Source organism: Ylistrum balloti, unplaced genomic scaffold (assembly GCF_031769215.1).
Source record: "Ylistrum balloti isolate Yb309-2 unplaced genomic scaffold, AGI_CSIRO_Ybal_v1 Utg370208, whole genome shotgun sequence".
Taxonomy (NCBI): Eukaryota; Metazoa; Mollusca; class Bivalvia; order Pectinida; family Pectinidae; genus Ylistrum; species Ylistrum balloti.
In genome coordinates, this window is record NW_026782179.1 from 995172 (window position 1) to 1011424 (window position 16253).

A 16253-nucleotide genomic window follows, 5' to 3' on the forward strand; every position below is an offset into this window, starting at 1 on the left:
TTGTAGTTTCTACAAATTCCCTTTTTTTTCGATGTTTTCCCCTTTCTCTTACCAATTGAAGTTTGGGGAAATGATCGAGGTTGTTTAGGCCTTAGATAAACTGTTTGGAGGTGAGGTATGTCAGTACCCCACCGAAACTGGTCTTCAGCCTGCAGCCTGCGGTATTCCCTATCAAAAAACCAGACTGATGACTGCTCATAACAGTTCAACAGCTGATAAATGCGGGTGGTGTATGACAGGTAATCAAACATCCTTTCCCTAGGAAGTGCCTGATCCTGAATTAGCTTATATAAGATGGCCAAGTTTGCAACTGACCACTGAGGAACCGTGACAGATTCTAATTTAGGCTTTGATGGACCTGCTTTATAAACTAATTGCCCCCCTTCAACGCCCTCTGCTGACCCCAGAACTTCCTCAGATATTTGGCCACCCCGTACATTGACAAAATCAACAATATCCAGATAGGCTGCACCCTTACCTGTAGTAGCTGCTGCCCGGAGATACACTTGTGGGTCCCTCCATGATGCCGATTCACATACAGGACGAGTATTTGTGGCTTCCTGCACTTTTGCCTGCTGATTGTTCATTTGGCCCAGCAGATTGGCCACACTGTCCATGTAGTCCTCTGTTGGCCCACGAACTGTTGATGGTGTGCTTGAATGCCTTATCCCTTCTGATGACTGCTGATGTTTTGTGGAATCTGTGCATTCAATTCCTGATGGTGGCTTGTTATGGGTAAGGGGACCCATATGTCCCTCTTCTGATTTTTGATTGGCCCCCACTGAAGCCTGGCAAGGGGTTTCTTTGTGTTTAGGTCCATTATGCTGTGCATATGAACCATTCGGAAATGTCTGAGCCAATGCTTTCAGCAGAAGCTTTTGCTGACCAACCGGTATATTTGAATTAACCAGGTCTTTTGGCTCCAACAATGCCAAAGCTTCCATACACTGGAAACCAAGCTTCAGTAATATTTCTGATGTTCTGGCAGACAGGCGTTTAAATGCTGCCCATTTTTTTACTTTGCCTTCTTCCAGGTCTTCTTGGCTGACAGCTTCCTCAATGATTTCATCATCCGAATCTAAATCCGACATAGTGAGTGGATTTCTTTTTCTGGTGTTTATCATTCAGGGTTCTAAAGCCCTGTCAGTGCTGGAGGTGGGACCTGGTCACTCCACAGTGCTCTGGAGACTGTGGCTGGGCAGGTCAGTGCAGCAGTGTAACCTACAAACCTCCTTGGTTGTCATTGGCTAAACCTGTCAAGGTGAGGAGGTTAATGGCTGACCATACAAATCCCCCTTATAGGCACAATGTTTCTCAATGGTCCCATTGCCCCAAACTTGACATGCCAAATGTTAGCCCTGACCCCTGGATAACCGACTTGATAAAAGTTGGGGCCATCTGACAAGAATGACACTCCATCCCACCTCATTAATATTGTATTAATTACTTAATACCTACCTAAATTGGGAAAAAAAAAATACTATTATTCGGCCCCAAATCTGGCAGATCAAGAGCCCTGGTTCATATACACAAAAAATAAAAATCTTTTGTAATGCCCTCACAGGAATCAAATCCAAATCTCTGATGTATTTATGGTTCATGGTAGTTCGAAGGGTTCTCAATATCTAACCCCGATTTTGTTTTTGTTTTGGTCGCGGTTGACCACTGCAAAGGCAAGAATAAAACTCGCAGATAAATAGTCAGAGCTCTTTGTACTACATTTGTTTTAGCTGGCATCCTCCTAGCCATGATTAGTTACTTCTATTGGTGCATCCACTTTCACTTTGTGGTTGCGCAATTTCATTCATATAATATATGCAATAGTTAAACAAAATTGGATTAAAACCTGTTTGGTCGGTTAGGCAAGTGCTTATTACATATGAACACAAATAGACAGAGACAGTAGGAGTTACTTATACTCTCTCTCTCTCTCAAACATCAGCTTTGGTCAAAATCTGACAACTGTACTGTATCCAAAGGACAACTTATAAAACACACCCTTTCTTGTTGAGAGTTAACATTTAAGTTGAGTTGAAAAGTGAAAACGTTGACATAGCCGCATATGTCTTTTATTGCTAAATCAGGTCATGATCAAAATGTCACGTACACTAACCGAAAAATGTTAAAGCCACTGAATGAAATCAAGACTGCAGAATGTTAGACACAAGAGTATCACATCCCAACACTGAGAGTAACTTCATGTTCTGTAAGGGGAGGAACTTTGTCATATTTTTGTTCATAAACGAGGTATTTAAAGTTTTTATTGAACATTGTAAAACGAAATATCGCTACCGCTTTTGAATTAAGTTTGATGGTTATAGAAAAGACACACAACAAGTTTCTCACCAACTAGTTAATATTATTATCATGACCAGGATCTATTTTTGGACAAACAACGTCCATTTTAGATTTTATGGAAAATCCAGGCGACATTTCCTGTGATACAATATATCAAAATTATTGAACTTGTAACCTTTCGATACCAAAATATCATACCTGTTAATATACTAGAAACTGGAACATTCCTAGAAATCTGTCAAATCATCCAGAAAACTACATAAACCAGTAAGCTTTCACATCGGTCAATCGTCAACAAGCAAGATGGAAAATCCAACGTGGGGATTCCCCAGGAGAAGTCTCATTGGTTAATGATAATCACGTGACAAGCAAGTAATCTGCGTCCATCGACAGGCAACCGGCTCATTTTTTTTATCGCACTGGAGCACGGACGTGGTTACTGCATGTCTATTTGAAAGACTTAAGTGGTATATATTAGAAAAGACAGAAGGGCAAATTGCCAGCATATCAATAAAAGACAACGAACAACTCTCGAGCTGCAAACCTCATGTGTCCTTAATCAAGGGAGATAACTCGTACAACTGACGGATGTATTTTTTCATTCAGCAGTATTTTTTATAGCCGAACAAAGAACATTAATCTATTGGTGGGCCTGTAAAATTAACACACAATCATTATTGGGACATTTCCCCCTCAAACTGAAATGAATTATGAAGTAGCTCTGAGGTAGGCCCACAGAAAGTCTTGCATACAGCTTAATGTGTTTCTGGCTAAATATTATGCTGGTAATTGTATTTTAAGTATCTGAAGAAGGATATTTGATTTTGAATTTATATTATACTGCAATGCAACTCGCCTTTTACGTGACAAATGATATTCTAATCACTACATAGACAAAAAGGAGTATAAGAGATCAGGAGACATATTTGTCCTTCAGGAAGACCCAACTGATACATTTGATTGTCACCAAAAAATGACAAATTGACAAATATCAAAGTCATGGTGAGTGTTTGCTGAACACTGATGATGTTCTTGTGGTTAATTTCCTTTACAAAATTCAGGTAGAGTGTACCACCAACATTTTTATACAGCTTTCAAGCACTAAAAAAGAAAGAGAGAAAAAAAATCGGGTGAACTGGAGATAGAGGGAGAGAGTAGAAAGAGAGAGAGAGAGAGAGAGAGAGAGAGAGAGAGAGAGAATCTGGTAAAAAATGAGAGGAGATACAGGTACTTGATGTCTCTTATGAGCTGTATTGATCATTTTTAAATGTTCAAAGTAACACAACTGACTTTGTATTTTGTTCACAAGGGCAAAAAAGTGCAGAAATGTATGATGGAGTGATATTATAACTAATCATAGACAATGTTCACTATGTTAAAAAAATATATAAAAAGCAAACCAAAGCCAAAACATGTTCTTAAAAAAATAAAAAAAAACATTAGAAAATTATACATGAAATAGACAATTTAGGCTTTACCTTGATAGAAGTGGTTTTTACGTATACCAAACATCATTGTTGGTGTTCTTTTTATGAAAATGAAAGAACATTTTATAGACCCACTTTTCTTATATAAGCTTAAAAAGAACTTTTACCATCAAGGGAGGCAATCCAATTAATGATATACATCTCTCAGATTCTATTTTCATACAATTAAAATAAGATTATATAAATAAATCACTTCCTATTATAAACAATCATATATCTTGTTTAGATGATTCTTCAGAAAGATGAAGCTTTTGTCTGTCCCATGATAATACTCGTTTCAATGTGAAGATCTCTGTTTTTGTCATAAATGTCTTGTTTTTTAGAAGATCTTTGCAATTACATCTTGTTTCTCTGTTATGTGGGAAAGTGAGTCCAGAGAACGGTTTCATGAATATGTTGAAGAAAGATCCTGTCAATGGTTTATGTCATATTCCTGGAATATATATTTAATCAATTTTTGTCCTCAAATGTGCTTTCAGGTTTCTCTTCGGGGAAAACTGTTTTCCCAAAGTCCAGTTGCATCTGTGATAATTTACAGCTTCTGGTGCTGGGTATCAGGTAAGTGATTGTTTTGATCTGTTTTGTTCACTAGAATATTCCCACATTAATTACCTCCCTTTATTTCTCACTCTTCTCTCTATTGACTTGGAATCACACTGTTCTTTATGTTTTGACTATAGATATCTAATCCTAGATGCCTCGCGGCTGCGCCTGTGACATGTCTAGCGGTCTGCCATCTTGGGAAGGTATTGTACAAGCTGTTAAGTTACTACCATGTACAAATTGATGTTCTACAGAATGTGTGCATTATCCGATTTACCTTTGTATGATAGGGCCTATTCATTTTGACTTGTAAACATATACATAGTGTTGAGTCGTAGATGTCATTGTAACAGGCAGTGTTTCAAGTAATGATGAAAGAGGTTTTTGGAGTACTATCATTAAGTGCTTGAGCAGCTATACTAAGAGATGATCATTCGCCTGATGTAAGGACTAGTTTTTTTATTTTGCTGTAACATGTTGTTGTGCACTCTCATGCAAAGTAGTGTGATTGTTTACACATACCTTTTGTGTTTGATGGTAGTTTCATTTTGGTCACAAACTAAGCAACTAGCCTATAAATTGTACAATATATAGTTATCTTGGGCTTATTAGTGATGAATACAGAACATGTAGACAGAAGACATGATTTGTTGACTGGTATATGGTATCAGTGCTGCATATGTAGAGAGTGTATACTTTGTATTTGACTGGTGCAATATAGGACTTAAGATAAAGTAGTTTGCACTTCGAGCAAGGTCATACTGTACTTGTTTTCATTATTGTTATGAATGATGCGATTGTTATTGCATCAATTTCAAACAGTTGTTGGATTATAGTTTTACATTCCCTACACATGTATGTGAATGTTCAATGTGAAAGCAAACAACATGCTGCACTTCATTAGAATCGCCTGTAAGCGAGATCCAATTGTATATTACCTTACATTGTTTTGCTGTGGTCTCCTCATTCCTAATGCACCAAAATTAAAAAAAGTAGCCAGTAGGATTATATTATTTATAAGTTACTCATATAAATAACAAGGCATACTTTTATTGTGCACCTGATTTTCATGTGTCACTTTGCAGATTCACCCTGCATATTGTTATGTATTAAATTATGAATGAAAATGTCTCTTAGTTTCATGTTTTTACTAAGACACCAACAGTCACACTGCATGTGACTATATATATCATTAATTAGTGCATCTGGTGGTCAGAGGCTGTTAGCTGTTGTGTGGTACTTTACATTCAGTGTTCTGCATGCTGATATAACCTTTAATAGTTTGGCAATATGTATTCACAAATATTATTCACTCTACAAATTAAGTGCGTAAATGCTGGGGTGGGGTATATTGTTCCTTACCCCTGCCCCCTTGAAATGAGGTCCAGCAAATCATGAAGTCGCATGAATGATACTGATATATAGTTTATTGCACTTTGATGTGTAAGCCATTGAAAAATAAATTCATTTTTGGGGTGAACACCTGTCCAGGGACCAGGTCCATAGATCCACATGTTCACTTTTATATAGCCTTTTTCATTGCACAATCAAGTTATTACTATTTAAAAAAAGGATGAATCTGAATAAAATGTTATTTATTATTTCTTAATTGTTCTATTTCATTAGTTTTTTTTCTTTTTTTTTTTTTTTTTTTATTTTTATTTGGGTTATTATATGTCAGTTTATTGTTAATATTATCCTATGCAAAATAACTGAGGAGTATATTTTTTTCAATAATTTTTACATTTTAAATATTTCTGTTATTTTTTTCTTTAATTTTGATTCCTGATAACTCCACTTTGAGATGACTACAACGTAGAATTTTTTCTCAGCTTTAAAATGAAGTATTATTTGTGTTGATATGTGGGCTAGTGACTGAGCTACACTTTTTTTAGTGGGATTACTAGTATGAGGCCCACTGTGTAGATATGGTTTGATCTTAGCGGCAATACCTTCCCAAGATAGCGGCGCTGCAGACACGTTGCGTCAACAGTCGCGGATAGGGCGTTCGGCATCTAGGTTAGACGTCTGTGTTTTTGACAATATCATAAGATATGATATATAGTGTTAGTTCTACAGTGTCTTCTTTAGGGAGATCTGGCAGTGTTGTGCAGGTTGACATGAAAATGTTTTAGAAAGTTCAATTAAGGCTGTACATTGTCACGATTTGTTAACAATCAGTGTTGACCTGTTTAAGGGAGAGTATTGTTTGCTTATGTGTCTGTTTGTAGGATGGTTACTGATGTTGCTTGCTGTTTATAGGGAGAGAAAATTTTCATAAACAGTGTTCCCTGTTTATAGGGAGAGTAACTGACACGCCTGTATTAATGTAAGGACTGTCTCCTGTTTTAGGGAGAGTAACTGACAGTGTTGTGCCTGTTTTGGATGGTTACTGTAACCTCCTGTTTATGACAGTGTTGGGAGAGTAAACAGTGTTGTTGCCCTGTTTATAGGGAGAGTAACTGCCAGTGTTGTTTTTGTTGGATGGTTACTGTCGTTGCCTCCTGTTTATAGGGAGAGTAACTGACAGTATTGTTGCCTGTTTGTAGGATGGTTACTTTCAGTGTTGCCTCCTGTTTATAGGGAGAGAGAGTAACTGTTTGTAGGATGGTTACTGTCAGTGTTGCCTCCTGTTTATAGGGAGAGTAACTGGCAGTGTTGTCGCCTGTTTGTTGGATGGTTACTGTCAGTGTTGCCTCCTGTTTATAGGGAGAGTAACTGGCAGTGTTGTTGCCTGTTTGTTGGATGGTTACTGTCAGTGTTGCCTGCTGTTTATAGGGAGAGTAACTGTCAGTGTTGTCGCCTGTTTGTAGGATGGTTACTGTCAGTGTTTATAGGGAGAGTAACTGGCAGTGTTGTTGCCTGTTTGTAGGATGGTTACTGTCAGTGTTGCCTCCTGTTTATAGGGAGAGTAACTGGCAGTGTTGTTGCCTGTTTGTAGGATGGTTACTGTCAGTGTTGCCTCCTGTTTATAGGGAGAGTAACTGACAGTGTTGTTGCCTGTTTAAAGGGAGTGTAACTGACAGTGTTGTTGCCTGTTTATAGGGAGAGTAACTGACAGTGTTGTTGCCTGTTTATAGGGAGAGTAACTGACAGTGTTGTTGCCTGTTTATAGGGAGAGTAACTGACAGTGTTGTCGCCTGTTTGTAGGATGGTTACTGTCAGTGTTGCCTCCTGTTTATAGGGAGAGTAACTGACAGTGTTGTTGCCTGTTTGTAGGATGGTTACTGTCAGTGTTGCCTCCTGTTTATAGGGAGAGTAACTGACAGTGTTGCTGCCTGTTTGTAGGATGATTACTGTCAGTGTTGCCTCCTGTTTATAGGGAGAGTACCTGGCAGTGTTTTCGCCTGTTTGTAGGATGGTTACTGTCCATGTTGCCTCCTGTTTATAGGGAGAGTAACTGACAGTGTTGCTGCCTGTTTTTAGGGAGGGTAACTGACAGTGTTGTTGCTGAACTGACAGTGTTGTTGCCTGTTTATAGGGAGAGTAACTGACAGTGTTGTTGCCTGTTTATAGGGAGAGTAACTGACAGTGTTGTAGCCTGTTTGTAGGATGGTTACTGTCAGTGTTGCCTCCTGTTTATAGGGAGAGTAACTGACAGTGTTGTTGCCTGTTTGTTGGATGGTTACTGTCAGTGTTGCCTCCTGTTTATAGGGAGAGTAACTGACAGTGTTGTTGCCTGTTTAAAGGGAGTGTAACTGAGAGTGTTGTTGCCTGTTTATAGGGAGAGTAACTGACAGTGTTGTTGCCTGTTTATAGGGAGAGTAACTGACAGTGTTGTTGCCTGTTTAAAGGGAGTGTAACTGACAGTGTTGTTGTCTGTTTATAGGGAGAGTAACTGACAGTGTTGTGGCCTGTTTAAAGGGAGTGTAACTGACAGTGTTGTTGCCTGTTTATAGGGAGAGTAACTGACAGTGTTGTTGCCTGTTTATATGGAGAGTAACTGACAGTGTTGTCGCCTGTTTGAAGGATGGTTACTGTCAGTGTTGCATCCAGTTTATAGGGAGAGTAACTGACAGTGTTGTCGCCTGTTTGAAGGATGGTTACTGTCAGTGTTGCCTCCAGTTTATAGGGAGAGTAACTGACAGTGTTGTCACTGTTTGAAGGATGGTTACTGTCAGTGTTGCCTCCAGTTTATATGGAGAGTAACTGACAGTGTTGTCGCCTGTTTGTAGGATGGTTACTGCCTGTTTTGCTTCCTGTTTAAAGGGAGTGTAACTGACAGTGTTGTTGCCTGTTTATAGGGAGTAACTGACGGTGATGTTGCCTGTTTATATGGAGAGTAACTGACAGGGTTGTTGCCTCTTTTGAGGATGGTTACTGTCTGTGGTGCCTCCTGTTTATCGAGAGGGTAACTGACAGTATTGCTGCCCGCTTGTTGGATGGTTACTGTCAGTGTTGCCTCCTGTTTATAGGGAGAGTAACTGACAGTATTGTCGCCTGTTTGTTGGATGGTTACTGTCTGTGTTGCCTCCTGTTTATAGGGAGAGTAACTGACAGTATTGTCGCCTGTTTGTTGGATGGTTACTGTCAGTGTTGCCTCCTGTTTATAGGGAGAGTAACTGACAGTATTGTAGCCTATTTGTTGGATGGTTACTGTCAGTGTTAACTCCTGTTTATAGGGAGAGTAACTGGCAGTGTTGTTGCCTGTTTGTAGGATGGTTACTGTCAGTGTTGCCTCCTGTTTATAGGGAGAGTAACTGACAGTGTTGTTGCCTGTTTATAGGGAGAGTAACTGACAGTGTTGTTGCCTGTTTATAGGGAGAGTAACTGACAGTGTTGCTGCCTGTTTATAGGGAGAGTAACTGACAGTGTTGTTGCCTGTTTATAGGGAGAGTAACTGACAGTATTGTAGCCTATTTGTTGGATGGTTACTGTCAGTGTTGCCTCCTGTTTATAGGGAGAGTAACTGACAGTGTTGCTGCCTGTTTGTAGGATGGTTACTGTCTGTGTTGCCTCCTGTTTATAGGGAGAGTAACTGACAGTGTTGCTGCCTGTTTTTGTACTGGATGCCTCCTGTTTATAGGGAGAGTAACTCAGTGTTGTCTCCTGTTCATAGGGAGAGTAACTGACAGTGTTGTTGCCTGTTTGTTGGATGGTTACTCTCAGTGTTGCCTCCTTTTGATAGGGAGAGTAACTGACAGTGTTGTTGCCTGTTTATAGGGAGAGTAACTGACAGTGTTGTTGCCTGTTTATAGGGAGAGTAACTGACAGTGTTGCTGCCTGTTTTTAGGATGGTTACTGTCCATGTTGCCTCCTGTTTATAGGGAGAGTAACTGACAGTGTTGCTGCCTGTTTGTAGGATGGTTACTGTCAGTGTTGCCTCCTGTTTATAGGGAGAGTAACTGACAGTGTTGTCGCCTGTTTGTAGGATGGTTACTGTCAGTGTTTATAGGGAGAGTAACTGGCAGTGTTGTTGCCTGTTTGTTGGATGGTTACTGTCAGTGTTGCCTCCTGTTTATAGGGAGAGTAACTGACAGTGTTGCTGCCTGTTTGTAGGATGGTTACTGTCAGTGTTGCCTCCTGTTTATAGGGAGAGTAACTGACAGTGTTGTTGCCTGTTTGTAGGATGGTTACTGTCAGTGTTGCCTCCTGTTTATAGGGAGAGTAACTGACAGTGTTGTCGCCTGTTTGTAGGATGGTTACTGTCAGTGTTGCCTCCTGTTTATAGGGAGAGTAACTGACAGTGTTGTCGCCTGCTTGTTGGATGGTTACTGTCAGTGTTGCCTCCTGTTTATAGGGAGAGTAAACTGGTTACTGTCAGTGTTGTATGTAACTGACAGTGTTGTTGCCTGTTTGTAGGATGGTTACTGTCAGTGTTGCCTCCTGTTTATAGGGAGAGTAACTGACAGTGTTGTTGCCTGTTTGTTGGATGGTTACTGTCAGTGTTGACTCTTGTTTATATGGAGAGTAACTGTCAGTGTTGCCTCCTGTTTATAGGGAGAGTAACTGGCAGTGTTGTTGCCTGTTTGTTGGATGGTTACTGTCAGTGTTGCCTCCTGTTTATAGGGAGAGTAACTGACAGTATTGTTGCCTGTTTGTAGGATGGTTACTTTCAGTGTTGCCTCCTGTTTATAGGGAGAGTAACTGACCGTGTTGTCGCCTGTTTGTAGGATGGTTACTGTCAGTGTTGCCTCCTGTTTATAGGGAGAGTAACTGACAGTGTTGTTGCCTGTTTGTAGGATGGTTACTGTCAGTGTTTATAGGGAGAGTAACTGACAGTGTTGTTGCCTGTTTATAGGGAGAGTAACTGACAGTGTTGTTGCCTGTTTATAGGGAGAGTAACTGACAGTGTTGTTGCCTGTTTATAGGGAGAGTAACTGAGAGTATTGCTACCTGTTTGTAGGATGGTTACTGTCTGTGTTGCCTCCTGTTTATAGGGAGAGTAACTGACAGTATTGTAGCCTGTTTGTTGGATGGTTACTGTCAGTGTTGCCTCCTGTTTATAGGGAGAGTAACTGACAGTGTTGTTGCCTGTTTGTAGGATGGTTACTGTCAGTGTTTATAGGGAGAGTAACTGACTCCTGTTTATAAGGATGGTTACTGTCAGTGTTGCCTCCTGTTTATAGGGAGAGTAACTGACAGTGCTGTTGCCAGTTGGTAGGGAGAGTAACTGACAGTGTTGCTGCCTGTTTGTAGGATGGTTACTGTCAGTTTTTATAGGGAGAGTAACTGACAGTGTTGTTGCCTGTTTGTAGGATGGTTACTGTCAGTGTTGCCTCCTGTTTATAGGGAGAGTAACTGACAGTGTTGTCGCCTGTTTGTAGGATGGTTACTGACAGTGTTGTGCCTGTTTTGCTTCCTGTTTATAGGGAGAGTAACAGTGTTGTCGCCTGTTTTTAGGGACAGTAACTGACAGTGTTGTTGCCTGTTTATAGGGAGGGTAACTGACAGTGTTGTTGCCTGTTTGTAGGATGGTTACTGTCAGTGTTGCCTCCTGTTTATAGGGAGAGTAACTGACAGTGTTGTCGTCTGTTTGTAGGATGGTTACTGTCTGTTTTGCTTTATGTTGATAGGGAGAGTAACTGACAGTATTGTCGCCTGTTTGTTGGATGGTTACTGTCTGTGTTGTCTCCTGTTCATAGGGAGAGTAACTGACAGTGTTGTTGCCTGTTTGTTGGATGGTTACTCTCAGTGTTGCCTCCTTTTGATAGGGAGAGTAACTGACAGTGTTGTTGCCTGTTTGTTGGATGGTTACTGTCAGTGTTGCCTCTTGTTTATAGGGAGAGTAACTGTCAGTGTTGCCTCCTGTTTATAGGGAGAGTAACTGACAGTGTTGTTGCCTGTTTGTTGGATGGTTACTGTCAGTGTTGCCTCCTGTTTATAGGGAGAGTAACTGGCAGTGTTGCTGCCTGTTTGTAGGATGGTTACTGTCAGTGTTGCTGCCTATAGGGAGAGTAACTGTTACAGTGTGTGTTGTCCTGTTTAAAAATATGGATGGTTACTGTCAGTGTTTTTTGTTTATAGGGAGTTAACATCAGAAATGCAGAATTTTCAAATGTGTGATAAATTCAAAGGGAGGTCATAGTTGATGTGACATAATGTCATCATTTAAAACTTACTATATAATCAACTCGCTATTTTTCTGCAAAAATAGCAACAGACACAAAAATGCCTTCATTATTGGTGATGTTGTGTCAGAAATTGACACCTGGACATTAAGTACCCTTATAGAGTGATCTCCCTTATTAAGATTACAGGTAACAGGAGATTATGGTGTTACCTATCAGTATTGTCCATTGTTGACACAAGGGTAATGGTAGTAACACCAGTTATCAGTCGCCTTGATCTCAAATCCCTCCCCAACCCTGTCAGTTCTATCTGGCTCACTATGATCTATAGACTTTTGTTGACATTAGACAAGTAAAATATCAAGTGTTGTGGATTATAGTCCTTCACCTGATTCAGTTGGAGTAGATTCCAGCCTTGTGTACCCAAAGTTCAGGGACAGCCCTTGACCAAATGACCACAGATATATGATACTTAATATGATCTATGTATTGTTCCTTTACTTGATTTAACCATAGATAAGATCAGTGTTAAGGGCATTACTTTGTATACTATAGCTTTTTCAGTAACTGGTACATTTTTGCAATATTTTCAATAACATATAATGTATTTACAAGAGTGTTTCAGTATGCCTGCTTCAGTTTTGTGTTACTGAAACTTAATGTTCTTTTCTTTTTTTTATCTGTGAAAAATGATATGACACATGTTGTTATTCTCCATGGATCATTAGTCTTCACAAAATGCTGATGCATGACATTTAAAAACAAATGTAAGCATGATGTATGTCCTTTGACCACATGTATTTTAGCATTATATCATATCACTCCAGACTCATATCCTTTAAAACAGAAGAAAAAATTGGTGTGAATTTCACTTGTGATATTAAGCTATTACTTCTTAAGATATATTCCCCTACTTTCTCAGATTTCCCATCCCTTTCCTTACTATCTTGGAATTGCTTCCATAAACCCTGCCCCTATCCCTTATAGTACCTTTTTCCAAAATAATTCATCCTCTCTGAAAACCTCTCCTCTAATCTCTCTCCCTGTAGAATTTCTTTGGGAGACTATTTGAAACCCTCTCCGACCCACCAACACATACACACACCCTTTTCCAACCCATTCAATATTCCCATTATCCTCTTCGTTAAATTCCCAACCTGTCTTTCCAAATTCTGGTCTATATTTCAGGTTTACTTCTCAGGCCTGATATGTATGTGAACATGGACATCAGATGGATATTGTTTTGACAAGAAATATAAACATGAATGAAAAAACATTTAGTCGGACAGGAATTGCAATTGTTAAAACAGATGCTGGAGTTTGCACACGGATATTTGCCCTTTCAGTCTTGGATACAGAAAATACATCACATAAGTAAATTATGATAAATCACTACAAAAAAAGCGTCAGACATTGTTTATTTACAACATCCTCTGCTAAGTGTTGCTGTTCTTTTATTTTATGATGTGTGTGTTCATAACATGTCAACCTGGGGGATAAGTCAGCAATATTTCACACTAATGTTCTGTTTGCTCTGGTACTGGAGTTGATATCCATTGAAGCACTGAAATCTTCAGAACTCTAGAAACTATATCATAGAGTAAGGAACACATCAAAAGAGTTGTTTGTTGTTTCTCAAATCCTATATTTGATACTGTACTAATGATATTTTATAGGTGGGAGAGGTGTTGGAGAATTGTTTTTGGGGAGTGGGAGTATTAATGATGTTTTCACTAAATCTTTGAATTATTTGTTGTTAAAACATGTTATAATGAATGTCAATTTTTGAGACAACGATGTTTGTTTCTTACCTCTTCTGTATGGACAGGTATAGAAGTATGGAAATGTGCTATGATGAGATAATTCTATAACTGCACATACTAACCCATGTGAGGAACACTTTGGAAATCAAGGTTAACTTAAACTTAGGTAAATACATAATAAAACTGTCATTTTAATGTTTTCTGTTGTCTAATCCAGAGCAATGATCATCATCAATTTACATTCTGATTAAAAAAACATCCACTGAATCATTGTTAAAGTTGCAATTTACCATAATAGGGAATCATGTGAGACTTGGCCCCATTATGTGGTAATAGTAACTTTGAATTTCTCTCACAATTCCATATACTAAATTAGAAATACTGGTAGGGACAAACCAGTTACTATGTTATCTGACCAGAAAGGTCAGGATGAACTATAGCCATCTTGTTTCATCTGCCATTATGCACAATGCCTTTACTTTTTACATTAAAATTTCTCATGCTCTGCATGTAGGAATGAGCTGAAACTTGCCTGAAATGATCCTGAGATGATTCTGACCAAGTGGTGTTATTTTTAAGGTCAGTCCAAAATCCAATATGGCCACCATGGCTGCCATCTTGAAAAACATTGTTTAAACTTCTTCTCAAGTTCCACTGCTGGGATTAAGCTAAAACCTGTTTGAAATTATCCTGAGATGGTCCTAACGAAACATTAGGTTTTGAAATCTGAAGTCAAATAGGGAACCTATGACTGCCATCTTGAAAAACACATTTAAAACACCATATTGTAAGATGATTGCACAATCATGGTTTCCCTAAATAATGTCTATTTTAAACTTTTATGCTCCACCGATGGGATTAAGATGAAAATTGTCTGAAATGAATTTTATTTTTTGATATGGACATTTAAAGTAAACGTAGATTAAGGTATTCTTCAGAGAAAAAAATCAAAGCTGTTGAAATTGTTATATATCGTTATTGATAAATTTGTATTATTGTAAAATATTTGTAGGTGCACGATAGCTTCATCAATCATTGTTTGAGATAGATATTTGTAAAGCATTTCTAATTCAGCATACAACCATTCATGTTCTTAGTGAAAAAAAAAAAAAGAGTTTGACACTTTAAAAGGATCAATGTTACATAACATGGTTTGATTGTTATGTGCTTAGAGACCACTGAGTAGCAAGTTGACTCACATAAACAGCAGACAAGCACAAGGCTATTTATTTATATAGCACACTGGCTAGAAAGACTATATACTCAATCTACTGCAGAAAAGAGACGAGTTAATCCCAAAAAATATTGGCTGATTTACAAACAAAACAAAAAAATCACGTGATATGCCTGTAATATGGGACCATACTATCGTAAGATGTAAAGTTGAGGAATTGGGACTATACTATGTGTAGTTGCTCTGTCCTCTCCCTACTACATGTTACAGATATTTGTGGGTGTTTTTACTTTGAATGGCTGGTACAATTGTTTAAAATCATGCAATACAGTTGAACCTGTCTGTACTTGGTATTACTTGGACTTTCTGTAATTTTAAACTAACGACAGAAAAAAATGTATTTATGTTGCAACTGCATTCTTTCATAAATTCTTTTCAATTCAATTATGTACCTTTAACAAAAAGACATTTTAAAACCTATAAATTTCTATAAAAGAAAATGTAATTAACTGAATTCACTGCCCAACACTAACAAGTGTCCCACATATTCTGTCAAAACAAATATGGCTGTTCAACTCTCCTTTTTTAAAAAAAAAGTTTTCTGTTTATTAATGTGGACAACCTTTTATCATGTAAATACCATTATTGATGTAACACTGTCCTATCAATTTTTTTCTGTAAACATGACTGTCCCATTATTGATTCCACTCGGCCCCAAACGTTGGTGTTCCACTGTCTTGTTACTACCCAGTTACTACTAAGATGTGTGTCCCACTATCTTGTTACTACCCAGTTACAGCTAAGATGTGTGTCCCACTATCTTGTTACTACCCAGTTACAGCTAAGATGTGTGTCCCACTCTCTTGTTACTACCCAGTTACAGCTAAGATGTCTGTCCCACTATCTTGTTACTACCCAGTTACAGCTAAAATGTGTGTCCCACTATCTTGTTACTACCCAGTTACAACTAAGATGTGTGTCCCACTATCTTGTTACTACCCAGTTACAGCTGAAATGTGTGTCCCAATATCTTGTTACTACCCAGTTACAGCTAAAATGTCTGTCCCACTATCTTGTTAGTACACAGTTACTGCTAAGATGTGTGTCCCACTATCTTGCTACTACCCAGTTACAGTTTAGATGTCTGTCCCACTGTCTTGTTACTACCCAGTTACAGCTAAGATTTGTCCCACTATCTTGTTACTACCCAGTTACTGCTAAGATGTGTTTCCCACTATCTTGTTATTACCCAGTTACTGCTAAGATGTGTGTCCCACTGTTTTGTTACTACCCAGTTACAGCTAAGATTTATCCCACTATCTTGTTACTACCCAGTTACAGCTAAAATGTGTGTCCCAATATCTTGCTACTACCCAGTTACTGCTAAGATGTGTGTCCCACTATTTTGTTACTACCCATTTACTACTAAGATGTGTCTCACTATCTTGTTACTACCCAGTTACTGCTAAGATGTCTG

General features: G+C 38.7%; 1 protein-coding gene across 3 annotated transcripts in view; it reads right to left on the minus strand.

The window, feature by feature from the left end:
• Positions 1–16253, minus strand: part of LOC132551593 (nuclear factor NF-kappa-B p105 subunit-like) — a 68532-nt gene that overhangs the window by 22559 nt on the left and 29720 nt on the right. The window contains exon 1 of one of the 3 annotated variants that reach the window (XM_060215750.1): positions 2497–2574. The exons of the other annotated variants lie outside the window; for them this stretch is intronic. The gene's annotated coding sequence lies outside the window, so the exon portion shown is untranslated. Of the gene's footprint in view, positions 1–2496; positions 2575–16253 lie in introns of those variants that run through there. 3 annotated transcript variants of the gene reach the window in all.